General features: G+C 41.2%; 1 protein-coding gene across 1 annotated transcript in view; it reads left to right on the top strand.

Moving 5' to 3' along the window:
• Nucleotides 1–1779: 1779 nt before the first annotated feature.
• LOC120029886 (thyroid hormone receptor alpha-like) overlaps nt 1780–12111 on the top strand; it is a 198262-nt gene continuing 187930 nt past the window's right edge. Inside the window, exon 1 of the mRNA XM_038975194.1 lies at nt 1780–2073. The gene's annotated coding sequence lies outside the window, so the exon portion shown is untranslated. The remainder of the gene's footprint in view (nt 2074–12111) is intronic.

The following is a 12111-nucleotide window of genomic DNA, read 5'->3' as shown; positions in this document are numbered from 1 at the left end:
TTGCACAAAAGCAACAACCTTCATTCCCTTCCACAGTTGATTTGAATCGGTAGTTGACTCCGACCAATGTAGAGTTCACATGTTCTTGCATTAAATGTTTCGAAAACATATCTCAAGACACTTTACACTGTGCTTTTCTCTGTACATATTTGTACGGAAGATTAGATGGATGTGTCTGATGTTGGGCTAGTAAGCATACATTTGCTCAGCCAAGTCCATGCAGCGGTTAGATGTGATGGAAATGGATGAAATGGCCGGAATCATCGTTAATGCCTTGGCAGCATACAGCTTATCATCATGCATCATGAGTTCTCAAACCCAGCGTCATTTAATGGGTGAGTTATCTCTAATAGCAGAAATATCATAGTGTTTACTGTATATGAGTTCTTAACACCTTGGAAAGGGTCCATAGGTGAGTAGGCTACTGATGGAAATATCTGCAATCACCCATGATTGGAATGTTAGGGAGATTATTCAGACCAAATGGAAGCGAGAGTTATGTTTTACCACGTCACCTTGAATGAAGCAAGGGACAGTTGGAGTTTTCCTCATTGGGGTCATGGTAAAATACACGTCTGAGGTTATTAAATAAAATCCTTATTTAAGATAGCTAGTTTGTAACATGTGGACTTCTTCTTACTGATACCATACGACAGAAAATGAAATCCACTCCCATATTGCTCTTGGATATGAACCAAATGCTTCACATTATTAATTTGAAAAATAAACTCGCTATCTGCAGAGTATTAACATTGACTAATTGTTGAGCCCTGTATCCAAGTCCTCCTTCAGTTTTCAGTCCAAAATATTTTCAGTCTATAGGCAGGCATAATACAGTAGGTAGGCCTTAAAGTAAAAGTATAAATCATATCAAAAATCTTATATTAAGCAAACCAGACAGCACCATTTTCTTGTAAAAAAAAAAAGAAGTATAGTCAGGGGCACACTCCAACACTCAGACATCTTTACAAACAAAGCATGTGTGTTTAGTGAGTCCGCCAGATCAGAGGCAGTAGGGATGACCAGGGATGTTCTCTTGATAAGTGCGTGAATTTGACAATTTTTCTGTCCTGCTAAGCATTCAACATGTAACAGTACTTTAGGGTGTCAGGGAAAATGTATGGAGTAAAAAGTACATTATTGTCTTTAGAAATGTAGTAAAGTAAAAGTTGACAAAAATATAAATAGTAAAGTAAAGTACAGATACCTCAAAAAACACAAGTAGCACTTTAAAGTATTTTTCCTAAGTACTTTACACCACTGTTGAAGGTCTAACATAATTCTCATAAGCATAGCCTATAGTAATAATTGTTGTATTCAAGTTTTCCTCTCGTATGCTTAATGTATTATAGTGTATTTAATTGTATGTTTGGAAATTGTTATGTTGTATTATAGAGAAAAAGCTCCTGATCCTCAACTCACCTCATCGTCAGGTAACACAAGGTAGAGGTATTTCTCATTCTGAAGGGAGGAGGTGGAGCGCATCTTCAGCAGACCTTTATAAGGACGAGGATAACGCGCCGCGCCAGACACGTGTGGATGCCAAGAGATTGCCAACATCTCAGAAACTGTATTAATTTCTATTCAGTCTGATGGCCTCATATTCAAAACAAGTATTGCTATTTTTTATTGTCGTTTTTATCAAAGAAGGCAGATGTGTTTGTAATTTACAGTGCTATTCCTGTAGAGAGCGGTAGATAGTTTTCTAAAAATGGTTTTATGCGCACCCATACTGTATACATAAGCGGAGGGAAGAGAAATCCTAGCAGTTCTCTTGATTCCATTTCACTGTCGAAACGATACTGGAGCACTTTTTTTGCACACTCCTAAAGGAAAATCCCAAATAACGAGCACCTAGCGACTTTGTTTAAGTGCAATAGAGGAACTGTACGAGACAGTTTGCCCGTACGCGGTGCGTTGCGGAGGGATTTAGATAGAAAACCCCAGTGTTGTGCAGTTGCATTCCCTACCACTTCACTTGCGCTGGATACGGGGAGGCTTTTACTTTTTTCATCCAGGTTTCTGTCTCAAAACAACCGTATTCTCGTCTAAATCAGCTGAAGAACCTGACGGGTGAGTCTCATTGGCACATACTTGCTTCCAAACGTGTACTACCCACCTTGCATGTTGCATTTGTGCGTATTCATCTGTCCAAGCTAGCCACTGTAGCTGCACGGTTTGACAGATCAGCAGCACCATGTAGGCTACAGTATAGCTTCAGTTTGGCCTCCTAAAGTTTGGTTGCTAAAATATAATCCGCCGCAATTAGGCTTCTGTTGTTGTTAGTGTTTTCATTGTGGATGCAGTTGTGTAAAATGCAGATAGTCAGTGTGCAATGTGTTCACATAGTCCATTGAAGGGCCTAATTTAGATTTATGATACTGCACAAAAGCACGCACACACACACACACACACACACACGCGCGCGCGTATGTGCGTCTTTGTCTATTAGTGTGTAAGCTATGCGGTGTGTCTTTTTTTATAAAAAATATAAAAAATATTATTTTGGCATAAAATTAGACAGTAAATGTCATATTGTTCAAAGCTGTTGTGGGTATGTTTGTAACACATTTGCAGAAAATACTTTCGATAACTTATATTGACTCTGACAACTTCCAAGGGTTACAGTACAAATTACACATCCCATTTGCTATGATACTGCAGAATGAACGTGATAATTATAGGACTATAAACTACATTAATATTGATAGGATAATACAATTTTCGGTCTGACTCTCATAGTGCGTAATAATAGAATATTGGCCTGAAGAATATAATGGAACACATGGCAGTTATGCACTGCCAGATCATTTAGCCTTGTTTAGGAAATTCACGAGTTACTGTGGAATGTTAATAGCTTGGTACGATGTTACTTACTATTCTATTGTAACAAATGTGTTGTACGTCTGTTTTTCTTAGCGCTGTCAAACAGTAATGACCCTTAAATGTTCTTTAAAGGAATTTCTCCTCTTTCTTTCCTTAGCACGTTTACATCTGTCATACTATGGACCCATATTTCAATTCTGACAGCTATATTACAATGGCTCAGGTTTTTATATCCAATGCACATTCAGCGCACGTCCTCTCTCTGCATAGAATGTTGAAGTTCTTGATCTTCAAAGACTTCAATGACCAATGGAAGGCTTTTGTTTTGTGCTGATTCAAATTGACAACTCGAAGATAGAATGCCTTTTCTTTTGACATTGTCAGTATGCAAGCAAGACGACCTCCCAAGTCGTTTTCTCGGGGATAGCCTGATAGCTGTTTTCATTCGTGAGGAAGATATTTTTCCCTAGCTTCATGATAAAACCTAAATACAGCGAGCCCTTGGCTTTCATCCAGATTTCCACCTATACAGTACATGAATCATTACCTACTTGTTTAAAACCCCGTGTTCTTTGCCTCTGTTGATTATTAGCCTTGGTCAAATCAGACATTACACCATAAAAAAAGTTCTGAAAGCATACTCTTACAAATAAACCCAATTGTGAGCTTTGGAAAGCATCTGTAATCACATTTTAGCACTTGTGTACAGTAACTCAGCCTCCTACATTTTGAGTTCCATCACAAAGAAATGAATGTCTCATGTCTTCAGTACATGGTCTATTACATGTGTATTAGTGCATACTGTTTATGTTTGGCATGGGGGAATATCAGTAAGCATAAGGGATGAATAAGAGAGAAAGAGAGCGGTATTGGCCGGTGGAGCAGTCATTCTGTAGCCCAATGTGACCTGCTCCCCTCTGTGTGTGTGTGTCTGTACAGTGTGTGTGTGTGTATTTGAGATGGCTGGCAGGCTGGCCCTCTTCAGGGGTGCTGAGGTGACCTTCTTCAGCCTCTCTCAGCTTATTTTTGTCTACAGTACTGTATATGTCTCGGTCTCTCTCTCTCTTTTGGTTCCTCTCTCTCTCTCTGTTTCTCTGTCTCTCTGTCTCGCTCTCTCTGGCTCTCTCTCTCTGTATGGGGCAGTGGTGCTGAAAGCTTAGAAAAAGTTCAGTTATATAAGCAGGCTATGCAGTGCAGCCGATGTCCTGATCTGAATCCACTGTATTATGATGTAAGAGAGAGCAGAAAAGAGCATAGCAGAGGAGCCTAGAGAGAGACAGGGGCATGCTGGGTAGTCAAACATGTCGAACCCTTTCCTGAACACTCTAGGGCTTGGCTGAGAGTGGGCAGTGGGGCCAGACTGGAATTCGACCAGATTTCATTAGTGTCTTACTTATATAATATTGACTGAGACTGGACAATGTACTGTCTATGAGAATGATGTATTTGGTTCCAATGTTCTTAGCATTGACAGTGAATGTTTTTAATGTTGCCTGACTTGACTTGAATACAGTGCAGCAGAGTTAGTCATACAACACATGCCCCCGAAGCACTCTTGCACGATTGTCTCTGCTCATGTCTATGATTAATTAGATTATATCACCCCATGTGCCATGCGTTCACAGGTTGCTCTCACAGTCTCCGTTCAGAAAAGCGCAGGCAGTAAAGCACACAATGGCATCAGCTGATCTGCATGTTCTTGCTCTGCTGGGAACATTGACAGTATTTGGGGCACGTTGTCTTTTTTAACGTCAGACAACATTCTAAGCTGGATAAACCTATATCAAAGTCCATTTGATTGATAGCTTCGGATGAAGGGAGAAATGGTCCCATAGATGTGAGCGGATAACATTTTTGATTGTTTGACTGGTTATTGGTTAATTTTTTGAATTGAACTAGGCAAGTCAGTTAAGAATAACAAATTCTTATTTACAATGAAGGCCTACCCCAGCCAAACCCTAATACGGACGACGCTGGTGCCCTAGAGGACTCCCAATCATGGCCGGTTGTGATACAGCCTGGAATCAAACTTTATTGGTTTATTCGGTTCCCCAATAGCTTTTCTTCCTGGGGTCCACAAAAAAACGCAAAACGTGACAGGTAACAAAACACGGATACACTGATAGACAAGAAGAGTTTCACAAACTTAAAATACAACAATATACAAACAATAGTTAGCATTGTCTGTCCTGACAATCAGTGCCTTCAGAAAGTATTCATACCCCTTGACTTATTCCACATTTTGTTGTGCTACAGCTAGGGCTAGGCGGTATACTGTATTTGACTATATACCGGTATTGATGCACAGATTGGTTTGGGTTTTGACTTTACATTCTATAATGGTATTTGAATGTTTGGTTTGTTAAATGTGATATGCCGCGTGTAACGTCGATTTTTAGAGTTTACACCGCTACTTGAGTAAACCCTTTTCACTTTCTCTCTCTCTCTCTCCATGCCACTTTCCACACAGACCCAGCCCATGTGTTGCTGCTTGACCACAAGGCACTTGCGTTCAGTCTGCATGGTCAATGCACCACATGCAACATGTTGTTTCCACTTTGCTTCTTAATATAAATCCACAAGCACTCTATAATTACTCTATTACATCTGCAAACAGCTAGTTTGTCTTTTCTTAGCAAGTTTTAGCTAAATTGTTTTAGCCGCTAATGCTAATCGCTAGTAAGCTGACTAGCTAGCCTGATACCAATGTCGGTGTAGGCCTAAATCACCACTTGTTTGTGCAACAATATCTTTTAAGTCAAAGAGGAATAGGTGAAGCATTGGCTACATGAAGAAACATTTCATGTAGCCAAAGATTACAGGGTCCAGGGCTGTCCCCGACTAAAAAAAATAATGGTCGACCGAGAGTCGTCTGTTCTTTCGACCAATCGATTTATCTTTTTTTGTTGTTGCCATATATAGACACATCCTATGTGTTTTAATCAAATCAACTATATGCACTGAGATTGTCTAATGCTTTAAGGGCACTGTTTGATTAAATAATTAAGACACACAAATGACTAGAGGTAGTCTGACCGCAATTGATTTGACTGTGAAGGGCTGGGCTCAGACTTGCTGTGCTGTGTTAAAGAAATGACAGCGAGTGACTGTGACTAGCACCCATTGTCTCTCTCTCCTCCCTGCTGCAGCGATCATCACAGAACATCAAAAGTGTTTATCATGCTGTCCGTGTTGCTGAAGATGCAACATAATTGCAGCCAATTCTGACTGAAAAGTTCTGTTATCGAAATCCCTCATTTTGTTTAGGAAAAACATTCCCTATTCCCTCAATCCTTGCTCTCTTTACGTGACAGATTGTTTGAAATGAGTTGGACCGCAGAGTGAAGGAAAAGCAGCCAACAAGTGCTCAGCATATGTGGGAACTCCTTCCAGACTGTTGGAAAAGCATTCCTCATGAAGCTGGTTTAGAGAATGCCAAGAGTTTTCAAAGCTGTCATCAAGGCAAAGGGTGGCTACTGTGAATATAAAATATATTTTGTTTAACAAGTTTGGTTACTACGTGTTATTTCATAGTTTTGATGTCTTCACCATTATTCTACAATGTAGTAAAAATAAAGAAAAACCCTTGAATGTGTTTGTCCAAGTTTGAGCTGGTACTGTATGTAATGGTGAATTGATAGACACTAACAATCAAAAGGAAAACAATTCACACAATGAAGTTCTTTTTATTTTATTTTATTTTATTTTAATTGATCCTTTACTTAACTAGGCATGGCAGTTAAGAACAAATTCTTACTTACCCCGGCCAAACCCTAACCCGGACGACACTGGGCCAATTGTGCGCCGCCCTATGGGACTCCCAATCACAGACGGTTGCGATACAGCCTGGAATCAAACCAGGGTCTGTAGTGACTCCTCTAGCACTGAGATGCAGTGCCATTAGACCGCTGCGCCACTCGGGAGCCCAAAATGAAACATTGAATGTGCACTAATTGGCGGGAGAGAGCACATTCCGGCGCGAGACGCTCCTAAGCGTCTAAGCCAGACTCCCCTACTAAACTCAAGATTTTAAATTATACCCAAGACACATGATCTTCACACATACTGTAAGGAATAATCACAAATGGTTTCAGGTTCCAAGCAGTAGCAATTTATGGGAAACCAATGCAATTTCGAAATGAAGGCAATTACACTTATTTCAAAATGTTCTCAAATTGCTTGGCGTGCCAAGCCGTGCTTCTACACCCGCATTGCTTGCTGTTTGGGGTTTTAGGCTGGGTTCCTGTACAGCACTTTGAGATATCAGCTGATGTAAGAAGACCTTTATAAATACATTTGATTTGAAGGCAAATACCCTCGCGGAATGTGTGCCTTACTTTGGAGATGCCTGTCTTATAATGATGGACTGTACCATCCCAGAACAGCTTGACAAAAACAGTCTCAGTCGACCAACAGCCTATCGACCAAACAATCAACCAGACGACTAAATGGGTTCAATGAAAAAGCTAGTTAGCTACCACATGTTCTTGTCAAGCCGTCAACAGAGTAGCTAGCAAGCAACAAGATATGACAAATAACAGTCTAAAAACCACTTGAGGACAAATAAATCAGATTTGACCGTTCAGACACAAGTCGCATTGGAAGGAATCAGATTTGTATTTGACTTCAAATAATCTACGAAGGTGGTTTGAAATGTGGCTTGTAGTATCCAATTCCATGTGCTTTTTGGCTGTTAAGACTGCAGGAAAAATAGCAGATTCGAATCGGATATGCATTATTTATGTGAAGAAGGCTTAAGATGCTCTGACATTCCTCCCCTCTGTCGCCATGTCAACATCTTCACAATGAAATGACCCTGAGGAAGGTGGAAATGTGTTGGTCAGATGGCTTTTGTCTTGTACAACATAATAATGGATTTTAAAGGGTTAACCAGGAGTGCTATGTTAAAGTATTTATTAATTACCAAGAAGAGGACTTGCATCCAAATAGCACCCCTTCTACCTCACAATAAGCATAATTGGCATTTTCTCCAACTAGCAACTAGCCTTGCTCCTTGGATGCAGTGATTGATACAGGGCCCCAAACATTTTCATCCCACATACAATGAACCTCATGAACAGTGTAGGTACCTGTTAACATCTCAGTGTGAACGTGAGTGAACTGGCGGTTGAATACCTTATGGTGACGTCCATACAGTACAAACAAAGCTTTGACAGGCCTCTCTCAGCTTGTGCAGAGTGCAACGCAGCCCCAAACTATAGATGAGCATACCTTCGTCGAACATTACAGAACTGATCAGTGCTTGCTGCGATGGCGGTCGCGTGTCTTGCTGTCTTTGAGATAACACACTACCACAGACAACCACAACCACACTCACACATAAACACACCACCACCAGCAACCCGTCTGCGTTTTGCTTTCAAAGCCAAATGTGGCTTTCCAAAGATCACTCAACGCCTCGCTCCAGCCAAGCCGAGCTAAGCCTCCTCTCTTCATTTCCTAGCAGGCAGGGGCCCCTATAGCTCTTCTGTTTCTGCTCCTTTTTATTTGCTTGTTTCTCCTCGGCCGGAGTTTCCATGCAGACGGCTGCCAGAGAGCGCCCTCCTCCTCCCCTCTTCTTTCTTCTTCCCTCTCCCAGTACAATCATGACTGCGAGACTCTCATGAGCCCTCTCTCTCTCTCTTGCTCTCTCTCTTTCTCTGTGTGTCTTTTTCTGCAGCCAACCTCAGCTCACAGGGGAAAATAATTAGATATAAAACATCCTTTTATTGGACGGGGAGAGTTGAGAGGCTGTTTTACACAGCTACACCTCTCTATTACTAACAGCAGTCATGCAGCCCTGGCCCTGGCTATGACTGCTTGCTCCCTCCAGCTCCACAACCCCTTTCATGAGCAGGAAGACTTGGGTGCTTTATTTTTTGCCAGGGCGATGGCTTTACGAGTGGGAGTCCAACTGACACTGGCTGGCACGAGCCTAGTAGCCACTCTGTTTATGTTCACGCACTGGGAGAGAAATGAAGTCGTGACAGATTTGCGGAGATGTCACAGGCAAGAGTGGGGAAGGCCATGAAGTCGGTTGGTTGACTGACTGGTGTAGTATAACGCAGTATAAAGATTTTCTCCTGACTACAACTAGTTTAGTCTACCCAGAATATCAATATCATCATTAAAGACACCGGTAGTAGTGTAATCTTTACTATCTTTTCAAGGAATGTCTTCCTTGTCGTATCCAAATGTATTAAGTGTATTTTCATAATTGAATGATGATATTATTATGGGGTTTCTCACTAATCAGCAAATACTGAAGCAAAAGCGCAAAGATCAATGCCGACTCTAGTAACTCTAGGTGCTTATAAAATGGGATGATTAGAATGTTGTCAGTGGACCAAGTTCTTGCCATGGCTAATCAGCTATTGCAGTTCCCTGCTCCTGGGGACCCAAATGGCTGTACATTTTTGTTTTGCCCTAGTACTACACCCGATTCCAATAATCAACTCATCATCAAACCATTGATTAGTGGAATGAGGTGTGCAGTGCTAGAGTAAAAACAACCTGGGGACAACCTGGGGACCTGGACCTTTGGGTCCCCAGGACCATGAATAGGGATCACCGAGCTATTGTATCTTGCAGTTTGTAAATAGGTCATCGTTGTATTGCTGTATAAAAGGTGCTTGAGTGAATAGTGAACTGCATTTTTTTTTTATTAACATCCAACAGCTTTGTATTGTACCTCCTAAATTGTACTGTACATGTTCATCTTTTTTTTTCTTCTCACCCATTATTTGAACTTTGTCAACAAACACTTACTCAATTAGCATTCTTAGTCTGCATTTTGCCTTGTAAGATTAATCAAACTGCAGTCAACCGGGTAGGAATCGACGAAGTAGCACAGCAGTTTACATAAGATGACCACGATCTTAGCTCTCCATTACTTAAAGAACTCCCAATCAGGGTGGGAGAAAAAAATGGGTGGCTACGGCGAAGAAACATTAGCTTTTTATTGCCCAGTTTTTTTCTATTCTTTCATGCTTCAGGAAATTCGCATGGACTTATTCCAGGGGCACTCCCTCCACCTCTTGATCATTTTCCTTTTATTGCGACTTTTGATTTTAAGGCCGCTTCTTACACTGGGGTCCTATTTTCTACGCTAAATGGCTGCATAGACAAGGCCAAATAAGAACTCTTTGTTGCAGAGTCGGCCCTTAAAACTGAAACATGCAGCTTTTCATTAAAGCCAATTACAAACATGGAGTGAATGGACCTAGGGATAATGTGTGTGTGTATGTATGTGTGTGTGTGTGCATACAAAAGGTAGTTACACCCCCCTCCACCAATCCCATCCCACCCGAAGACCTAAAGGATCAAACTGAATAAACATACATGGGAAAAAAAGAAGGAAAGAAAAATAAAAACCCATGAGCAATATATCACAACGTGAACACCTTTCTAATATTGAGTTGCACCCCCTTTTCCCCTCAGGACAGCCTCAATTTGTCGGGGCCTGCACTCTACAAGGTGTCGAAAGCGTTCCACAGGGAATGCTGGCCCATGTTGACTCCAACGCTTCCCACGGTTGTGTCAAGTTGGACCATTTTTGACACACGCAGGAAACTGTTGCGTGAAAAACCCAGCAGCATTACAGTTCTTGACACACTCAAACCAGTGAGCCTGGCACCTACTACCATACCCCATTCAAAGGCACCTAAATGTTTAGTCTTTAACCTGTCTCTTCCCCTTCATCTACACTGATTGAAGTGGAACCCACAAACACCAGGGTTGTGGGTTTGATTCCCACGAGGGACCAGTACAACAACATGCACTCACTACTGAAAGTCGCTCTGGATAAGAGCATCTGCTAAAATGTGTAATGTCATAGAAAGAGCAGGTGTTCCTAATGTTTTTGTATGTCAGGTGAGGGATGATAAACCTTTTTAACAAAAGTGAGACAATAGGGCTTGAAATGACTGCAATATTTCTAAATATAGTAACAATCAAATTATAAACGACTTACTATAAGATGTCACCTTTCTTATAACTGTCAAATAAATATGATCATACTTAGCGATAGTACAATATTGGCACCATTTCATATAACTAAGGACAGACTTCTCTGCCAAACGTCCACTGAGCGACGCAGACGCCATTCAAATATGTGCAGACTCGTTAAAACGTCGGCTTTAAGTACAAAGTCATATCTGTGACCAAGAGACAGTGGTCTGGTTTAAATGCTGAGAGATTTCTTTTGTATTTTTTCCCTGTTGATCCATATGAGAACATCACAGGGAGATGAAACTGCTATTGTGGCATCCGCTAGTGTCACGTTCCTGACCTGTTTTCTGTTAGTTTTTGTATGTGTTAGTTGGTCAGGACGTGAGTTTGGGTGGGCAGTCTATGTTTTCTGTTTCTATGTTGGTTAATGGGTACCTAATATGGTTCTCAATTAGAGGCAGGTGGTTTTCATCTCCTCTGATTGAGAATCATATTAAGGTAGGTGGTGTCATATTGTTTGTTTGTGGGTGGTTGTCTTCCGTGTCTGTGTTTGTTTGCACCATACGGGACTGTTTCGTTCGTTCATCGTTTTATGTAGTCATTTTTCCTGTTCGTGCGTTCTTCGTGTTATATGTAAGTTCGTATGTTCAGGTTTGTCTACATTCGTTTTGTTATTTTGTAAGTATTCAAGTGAAGTTCGTGTTTTTCGTCTACACTTAAATAAATTCATTATGTCTAAATACAACGCTGCAGTTTGGTTCAATCCCTGCTCCTCCTCTTCGGATGAAGAGGAGGAGGAACGCCGTTACAGCTAGACTCTCCCGTTTCATATGCAAGCACAGCCACGAGGTTCACAGGCACAGGAAATCGTTCCTTTGTCTGGATAGGTCAGAAAATGTGACGTGTTGCTCCCTATTCAAATAGACGATTTCCTGTGTCTGTGAACCTCACAGCAGGGTTCAATACTGCGACCAAAACAGTCGCATTTGCCAACGTTTGACTTGGCAGTGTGACACACATTTTGTATTGGTTGCAAGGGTGCCTGTGCCCAAAAAATTTAACTGGTCATGTTCGTTTTTGGTTCACAATTTGCTTATTTTTTTATGATCATGATTTATTTAAATAGGCTGTCTGTGTGTGTCAGAGCTCGACATACACTACATAGCCAAAAGTATGTGGACACCTTCTCGTCGAACATCTCATTCCAAAATCACAGGCATTAATATGGAGTTGGTACCCCCTTTGCTGCTGTAACATACTCCACTCTTCTGGGAAGGCTTTCCACTACATGTTGGAACATTGCTAAGGGGGCCTGCTTCCATTCAGCCACAAGCA

Source organism: Salvelinus namaycush, chromosome 35, assembly GCF_016432855.1.
Source record: "Salvelinus namaycush isolate Seneca chromosome 35, SaNama_1.0, whole genome shotgun sequence".
Lineage (NCBI taxonomy): Eukaryota > Metazoa > Chordata > Actinopteri > Salmoniformes > Salmonidae > Salvelinus > Salvelinus namaycush.
Note: the sequence above shows the minus strand (reverse complement) of the source record. Positions and strands in the feature narration are given on the sequence as shown.